The following is a 9,016-nucleotide window of genomic DNA, read 5'->3' as shown; positions in this document are numbered from 1 at the left end:
TGGGTATATATATATATATATATATATATGTATATGATCTGTGTAGACATAGAATCTATATCTATTCATAATTTGTGTATATTTAATACTCTGTATATATACTGTTACATAACTATATATTTATACTAGTATATATACTTACATATTTACAGTAGTAAGTATACATGTATATTTACATATAGTGTAGATAAGTATTATACACGTACTTACATACAGTATATATAAGTGTATATACTATATGTAAGTATACATATCTACACATGTATAGTTAAGGTGACATTCATCACAATGATAGTGGATATAAATGCACATGTCTAGTAGACTTCTTAACATTTGAAAATAGTTTGTGTCAGCCCTGGCTAGTTTGGCTCAGTGGATAGAGCGTTGGCCTGCAGATTGCGGGGTAGGTGGTTCGATTCCAGTCATGGGCACATGCCAGGGTTGCAGATTCCTAGGGGGGCGTGCAGGAGGCAGCCGATCGATGATTCTCTCTTATCATTGATGTTTCTCTCTCTCCTTCTTCCTTCTTCTCTGAAATCAATAAAAAAGATATATTTTTTAAAAAGAAAATAGTTTGTGTCAGGTTGGCAGTGTCATTAGGTTGGCAGGTCATGACTCCCCAGTGTATCGGAAAAAGGGCTCAAACTAGAAGTGCAGTCCTGCCATTTTCTTCTTTTTTACCTGTGCCTGCGTTATTACCATAAACTTCAAACTGAGATTACTTTGCAGAAAACTTTTGAAACTACATGCTCACTTTGTTAGGGTTAGTTTAGTTAAACCTGGGTGATATAATCGATAGATCCACTGAATCCAACACTTCTCCTTAAATAAATTCAATTTTTCTTAAATCACCACCTGAGATGGCTATTTAGCCTACCCACGCCCACCACCATGTTCACCTTTCAAATATGTCTCAATATGTTGCAAGCAAATGAAAATGTGGGACCCCACTGTCCACTGCTGGATTGCATGGAATCTTTCCTCTTCCCCCACAGCACCTCCCACACTGTGACTCTTCTGCTCAACATGGCAAATGAGGGGTGAGTCAGCCCATTATATTTGAAACCGGACAACCAATGGGTTTGGACTGCCTGTCACTACTTGAGCCAATTAAGCAGAGACGGGGTTGAAACATATATGAGCGTTTATTCCAATAATGCCGGCAGTATAGGAGAGCACCAGGTCATCCATAAAAATCTGCTCTGCACCCCCCAACATAAGCCAGCTGCTTATATGGGGTACAAGGACAAAGATTACATGGGAAGTGGGCAGAAGGAATATGAATGGGTGTAATGGTTACAGATTACAGGCAATGTGGGCAATGTGGAGGGGCAGGGGAGAGTTCGCAAAAGGCAGGGGGCATCCGGGACTGCATTTTTTCCTTTCCTCAACAAGGTTGTTGATCTTTCCATGATAATAGGCAGCTTCAGGATGGGGAGGATGGGCAGCATTTCCAGGTGAGCTCCCAGGTCCGAATACAACTCCCAGCCAGGTTAGAATGTGCTTCTTTAATCAGAATAAAACAATCACGCTTAACAGAGCATGATTCGTATTTCTTATGACGATAGCTAGTCCCCAATATTCTATTTTTGCCCCCAACACAAGGATATTTGCTGTTTCTGACCATCATGAAAATTAGACCTTTTCTTTTCTAAAAAGTGAATATCTTTTAGTTTGTGAAATACATACTTGACCCTACAGTTTTGTTTCCTTCTCCCCATCCTTTCTCCTCCCCTTTCCTATAATTTTATTCTTTTGTTTTATAGTTTATACTTTTTCTTTGCCTATTTGAACAACTCAGAATATTTATTTTAAATTTTTTCAGAGTGCTCTATTATCTCTAATTCTTGGAGTACAAGTTCTTCCTTTTTTTTTGAAACTGGTGACTGTCCCTTTTGGTGGATTGTTTATGGTGTGCCTCTTAATTTTTGACTTTAAACTCCTCTTCATCAGGAAATATTTTCTATAGGAGCCCCACATGGCCTCGATTGTAGGAGTACCCAAGAACCTAGTTATTAAAGAATCAACCACTTCTTTGCTGGAGGACACTGTTCAGTATTTGCCCCTTCCCTCCCCCACAACATGACTTTTTTCCCTCCCTCCTGAACCATTCTAATTAACATAAAAACATGCTGTAGTAGCCCCTAATTTGTCTTGTTTGGATATTTCCTTTTATAGCAAAACTTCTTGAATAACTTGCCTACATTTGTTGCTTCAATTTTTCTCCTCCCATTCTCTTTGAACTTGCTCTGTTCAGACTTTTTCTACTCCCAGGTACTTTCATCAAAATCACTAATGTTTCCCCTGTTGCTAAAACCAAAGATCAGTTCTCAATCCTCATCATACATCTGATCATTAGCCTTTGACCCAGTGATTATTCCCTCCTTCTCCTTCTTTGAACATTCTGTGCACGTGGCTTCCAGGACATCCCTCTCTGTTTTCCTACTACCTCAATGCTCGTCCATCTCTTTCTCCTTTGATGGACCCTCCTCATCTCCCTGACCCCACATATTGGTGTGTCTCAGGGCTCACTCTTCAGACCTCTTCTCCCCTTTATTTTCACTCATTGTCTCAGGGCTTGGGCATTTGTTATTTCCTCTATCTGGAGAGTTCCCTCAGATATTTTCAAGTTTTGCTTCTTCATTTCAAGTCTGTGTTTAAGGTTGTTTTATCAGTTGGCCCTTCCCTGACCATTCTATATAAATTATACTTCATCTCTAATATTACTTATCCCTCTCCCCACCTTTATCTTCATTTAATTTTCACTACATCAGTTACCTTCCCCAACATACTAATCATTACTTGTGTATTTATGCTATTACCCATCTTTCTCACAAAATATAATTCCCGTGAAGGCAGGGAGTTTGTTTAGTTCACTGTTGTATACCCAGATGTTGGAACAGTACTGGGCACAGAGGAGGCATTTGGTAAATATTTCTTGATGAGTGAGTGAATAAATAAATGGAAATAGAAGACACCTACCAATTATTTCCTAACCTGAGGTAGATGTTTCCTGTTAAGGTCACCAAAGGAGGAATGCACAAGGCCAAAAGTGGTGAAGAATTAGAAATGTATTGTTATATCTGTGAGCAGAAGGGCTGAGACCAAAACGGCATCATCGGGGCAGAGTAGGGGGAGCGGGATATTTATGTTTCCTGTAAAGGTCAGGCAGAGTAACCAGTTGGAACAGGTGCAGGTGGGGGACTGGGTGTAGGCAGTCCACTGGAAACTGGGTGAGGTGGTTTACTGGAAACTGAAGGCTGTTAATCATGTCTTGCGAAACCTGTAATGAGAATAACAGGAAAACTGCCTGGAGGGGCGAGTCCCAAGCAGGGCATAATGTAGCACAAGAATTGTGCCTAGCATCTCTCTCTCTCTCTCTCTCTCTCTCTCTCTCTCTCTTTCTCTCTCTCTCTCTCCCCCTGTAAGCTGGGGTTCCTATAAGATGGGGTTTCTTCAAGGTGGGGATGATGAGGGAGGCTGATCTCATTCTTCTGTAACTTCTTCATGCTTAAATGGGATGTAGAGTTGTCCCTAATTAGTTGATGATTGAGGGAGGGGATGGTATCTAGTGTAGGTGTGGAATAGCATCACTTCCTCTATGGATCTACTGGTAATTACCTGAATGCAGTTTTGGAGGAAGGAGGAAAGGGCTCTTAGGATGTATGGGCCAAAGATGAGTGTCAGGAAGAGCATCAAGAGAGGTCCAACTAGAGGTAGAAGCCGGGAGGTCCAGTGAAGATTCTGCAGCCAGGTGCCCGAGGATTCTGAAAGTTGTTGTTGGACTTTTGAGGCCCTATAACTAGTTTCTTGGCCCCGTCCCTTACTATGCCAGACTGGTTGGTGTAAAAACAGCATTCTTCCTCTAGGAACAAGCACAGCCCCCCTTTCTCAACTGTGTGGAGGTCAAGTCCTCTCCGACTTGGGAGGGAACTGCTGCCAGTGAATCTATCTGGTCCTGTACTGTGACAATACTGCCCCTTTCTCAACTGTGTGGAGGTCAAGTCCTCTCCGATTTGGGAGGACTGTGAATCTATCTGGTCCTGTACTGCGACAATACTACTTTGGGCAATCTCCTGTTAACGTAAAAACATTCAAACCTGTAAGGAACTTTTGTGAGTTTATTTGAGCCAAACTGTAGACAATTGCTGGGAAGCAGTATCTCAATGGATTGGGATAATGTTCCAGAGAATGGTGGTTTTTCATCTATCTTTATACATTGCAATCCAAGGAGAGGACGTCGTAGGTGGGTTACATGAAATCCATTGGTGATAGACTAGAGAGGCTGGAGGAAGCAAAGTGGGGAAACCTCTGGGATTGGGTGCAAGAGAATTAACAGTCAACAATTAACATGATAAAATAACAATGAAGGATTTTGTGGTCTCTGTCCTGGCGCCCAGGCACATTAGGTTGTGCCCCAAGGGGTCTGGAAAAAGGGAAGTTAGAAGTTACCCAGACATTTCAAGGATATATTATCATAGATGCAAAAAGACAGATAGGCTCAGTTAAGGTAAAGGTTGATCTTGTCAGTGAAGATACCGGCCTAGGATGTAACTACCCACCATCACTGCTTTTAGTTAAAGTTTAATTTCAGACCATCCTTTGTGGTGACTTTAGGTCTCTGAGTTTGCAAGACTGTCATGCAGGCCTCCCCTGAGCTTGTCAGGTTAGCATGTGGCCCCTTTTGTCCTCACTCCTCTAAGCTATTCTGTCTTTGGATAGGCTCTGATAGTAGGAAAGGGAGGTTGCTAGTCCCCCTACCCCAGTGCCTAGGCCTATGGCCATTCCCAGGCCAGCAAGGAGGTGAAGGAGTGCAATGCCCCTCTCTCTGGTCTGAGCATAAGCAGTGAGAGGAGCCTTGAAGGACTGATTATTAGGGCAATGTCTATTTCGGTGTGAGATAGATTAGGGTGCAGGTCCTAGTCCAGTTGGCTGGGAGACAGAGATAGGTATTGGTGCTACACAGAAAGAAAATTCCCTGATTTTCTAAGCAGAAAGTGTTCTCAATAGTGAAGAGGTAAGTAACCTTGTTGTTCTCATTTTTCCAAACAGAGAAAATTCCAGCTAAGGTTGCCCCTGTAAGGGGCTGAAAAGGGCCTTTGGGAACGAGCTGGGTACCCCCAGTGGTGGTGTTCACCAAAAATATATATTTCCTCTCAGTCTCCACCCAAAATTCAGAATGTGAGACCATGGGAGGGGAGTTGGCTGCAGTTAGACTGTAATTGTGAATTACAACTCTGCCATGGGAAATAGCCAATGTAGGAAAGGGGTGGACCTAAACAGAACTGGGAGGTATGGGTCGTTGGGAAGGTCTCTGAGATGATGGGCCAGGCTGAGAAACGAACGAGTTTCAGAAAAAGGACTGTTTGGGTGAGGAAATAGCCCAGTCAGAGGAAGACTGGAGGTTGAGAGTAAAGTTGCATAAGCATTGATCAAGATATCCTAAGCCTTTCCTGCAGGGAGTGTTCTGTTGATGCAAAGAGGTGCCTGATATGCTAGGTCCGGCTCTTCCTCAAAATACCGACTTCTGCGCATGGGCCACGAAGTTTCAATCGCACTGTACGTGCGCGCCCGCACGTGGTATTTTGTGGAAGAGCCGCACTGAAGGGGCCAAAGAGCCTCATGTGGCCCGCGAGCCGCGGTTTGCCGACCACGGCGCTAGGACAGTGTTGGTTGTTCCTGATCCTAAGATGGGGATTTTGTTGGTTAAGTGTTCAGTTATGTTGTTTAGATGTGACTGGAGTAACTGAACGGCTCTGCCTGTGAGTGTTCCTCTTGTCATTTCTGTGGTCTGGAGAATATTAAGTTCATCCACGCACATGAGTTGGAACGGGGGGCCCTCCATGTATCTTATAGTGGAAGGATAGACTGGGGTTGGCCCATGGGTGTAAGGAGGTTGGGGCTGCCGTGTAGCTAGTTGATGAGAGAGGAAGACAGAGCCAGCAGTCCTGCGAGAGAGTGGGGTTGGTGGTGGTGAGGAGATGTGTTAGGTCGAGGGTTTGAGAGAGATAGTGAGGACTTAGGAGATTTTTTTTTTTAGCCTCACCTGAGGATATTTTTCCATTCATCTTTTAGAGAGAGTGGAAGAGAGAGGGAAAGGCAGAGAAAAACATTGATGTGAGAGAAACATATTGGTTGGTTGCCTCCTGCACGAGCCCTGACCAGGGCCTGGGCCGGGGAGGAGCCTGCAACCGAGGTATGTGCCCTTGACCAGAATTGAACCCGGGACCCTTTGGTCCACTGGCCAACACTCTATCCACTGAGCCAAACTGGCCAGGGCAGGAGATGTTTAAAAGGTATGGGGTAGACCTTCTACACAATAAGAGGGAGAGAAGGCTTGTGGGGAGGTCATTGTAGACTCTTGCCGGGGCTGACCAGCAGACCCTGAGCGACGGATGAACAGATTACTCCAATACAGGTTTCTGTGAAAGGGAGGCTAAGGGACTGTTTTACTTTAGAAGTAAAAGCACTCCTGTTCCCCTGCCTCGTTGGCTTTTTATTATAACAACAGCTTGAACTCAAATTAACCTCTAGATACAATCAGCAGGGCAAGTATCCTTGAGAAAGTATATGCTTCTACAACAGTGATGGCGAACCTTTTGAGTTCGGCGTGTCAGCATTTTGAAAAACCCTAACTTAACTCTGGTGCCGTGTCACATATAGAAATTTTTTGTTATTTGCAACCACAGTAAAACAAAGACTTATATTTTTGATATTTATTTTATATATTTAAATGCCATTTAACAAAGAAAAATCAACCAAAAAAAATGAGTTCGCATGTCACCTCTGACACGTGTGTCATAGGTTTGCCATCACTGTTCTACAAGGTCATGTCTTTAAAGACTAAACATAGAGATTCTAGCAAAACACCCAGGGGGATCGAACTTGTTTGGAAAAGTCAAGGTAGGGGCTGCCGCCTTCGGCAAGGGCCCCTCAGAGGCCCCCGACCTTTCAGAGAATCCTCCTCACAGACCTTCCAACCCAGTCCCGAGCTTCCCCACAGACTCTAACATCTGGTAATTCCAACCAGATGGTATAAGACAATGGCATATTAAAAAATTAATAGTGACAAGGGAGATTCCGAGGAGTACTGGCCAGAATAAAGGGTGAGTAAGGGCCTCCCAGGCTAAATTCTTGTTAAATTAATCCCCAGAGTTGGCTTCTAGCCAGGAGTTTATTTGATCCCAGGAAAAGTCTATGAAATCTCCCTGAAGATAACAATCCCACAAGAAAGTCAGTCACTGTGTCTCAGTACTGGGACGAAGAGAAGGCACTTCTTTGAGTAAGGGTAGGATAAGATCATAGAATTGTTCTGCTGTAGGTCGTTAGGTAGGGAGGGGGCTGGCTGGGGTGGGGGCCAAAAGACAGGGACCAGCATAAATAGGACAGTGAGGGGTGATGGGGGAAGCCTGGCTCATAGGGGATTAGTGTAAGGGTCTGAGGCTCACAGTTCCTTAGGGATTTTTGTAAGTTTGAGGCAAGTTGGTCTGAGGCCGATGCTCGGATACAAGCCGATTGGCGGTGGAGTCTGGGTGCAGGGGCTGGCTTCAACTTGGAGGAGTGGACCCCGGATGGATATCCCCGTAGCCTGGCCACCGTCGGTGTGGTCAGGAGTCCCTGGTGTGGGCCTGTCCACTTCGGCTTCAACTTTCCTGTGCTGCAGGCTGCCTGGAGGAATACCCAGTCTCCCGGCTCTAGTGGAGGATCAAGGGGAGACTCAGCGGTAGGCCTGGGGAGAACTGGTCGGCATGCAGCCAAAGGGGGTGGCCAGTGAGGTTGAGGGTGGGGAGATAATCTCCCAAAGGGCTAGAGGCATTTGGGATGTTTCTGAGTAGGAAGGGTCTGCCCCACATAAGCTCCAAGGGGCTGAGGATGTGGGGTCGTGAGGGGTTGATGGAATGCAAATGAGGGCTAAGGGAAGTGGGGTGATCCAGGTTTCTCAGACCGCCAGACTTATCTAGTGAGGTGTTGTTTCAGGATTGAGGATGACAAGGGATAGGCAAGCTCCAGCGGATCTGGGGGGCAGTGGCAACCCCTGGGTGACTTTAGAGATGAAGGCTGGACCATTATCCAACTGCAGGGAGGTGGGGAGGCCAGAGCTGGGGACAAGATGTTCAGCGAGGCCCGTAACTACCTCCGTAGCCTTTTCTGAGGTGGCGGGAAAGGCCTCTACCCACCCAGAGAAAGTGTCTACAAAGGTTAGTAGATATTTGAAATGCCTTACAGGGGCCTGTGTGTGACGCTGACCTGCCAGTCTTGCCTGGGAGCCTGTCCTCTGGCCTGGTGAGTGGGAAACGATGGGGGTGTTCTGAGGGCCCCTTGGGGAGAGGCCTGAGAGCAAGCAGAACATGGGTTATGTTGTTGTGGTGTGTGGCCACCTGGTGACAAATGATTAGGGGTTGAAGGAATTTAAGGAGAGGCCTTTACCTAGTGGAGGGAGTTGAATTTGGGTTGGGATTGGGGTGTCTGTTGTGGGAGGATTGGTTTTCCTGCGGTGGTGAGCCAGGAAAACTGCTCCTGCCTGTGTGAGTCCGACATTTCTTCAGCCTGCTAGCTTTTAGCTGACCACCTAGCAGGAAAGATAACAGCAATCGTAAAGCTTTAACAGGGTCGCAGATCCCCTTGTGAATTTAATGCAAACTACAGTGTATAAATCTTTCCGCACTGAACTCCAATACTGAAAGCAGAGAAGTGGAAATGCAGAGTTGGTGAGAGTTGGAGAGGACAGCGAGTAGGGGCAAATCCCACGCCCCAGGAAGACCCAGTGAGGGAAGAATAGCAACAAGTCGCGACCCGGGGAAGGAACCGAGGATAAAGGCAGAGCCTTTCAGCTCTGGGTGTGGGGCTGGCGCAGACGCCCGGGATCCACAAAGGGAATTCTCTTCGCCGCCCTCGCGGTGCAGCCCAGAGCCTGGAACGCACTCCAGCCGCAACAGGTGTGTTTACTGAGAAGCATCGAACGCACGGAGCTGGAAGGGGTAACCGAACGGTCCACAGCGCAGGACCGAGGGCCGAC

The 9,016-nt window shown here is 45.9% G+C and overlaps 1 pseudogene; it reads right to left on the bottom strand.

Moving 5' to 3' along the window:
- LOC102245444 overlaps positions 1-9,016 on the bottom strand; it is a 20,015-nt pseudogene that overhangs the window by 8,967 nt on the left and 2,032 nt on the right.

Source organism: Myotis brandtii, unplaced genomic scaffold (genome assembly GCF_000412655.1).
Source record: "Myotis brandtii unplaced genomic scaffold, ASM41265v1 scaffold461, whole genome shotgun sequence".
Taxonomy (NCBI): Eukaryota; Metazoa; Chordata; class Mammalia; order Chiroptera; family Vespertilionidae; genus Myotis; species Myotis brandtii.
This window is presented reverse-complemented; position numbering and strand designations above follow the sequence as displayed.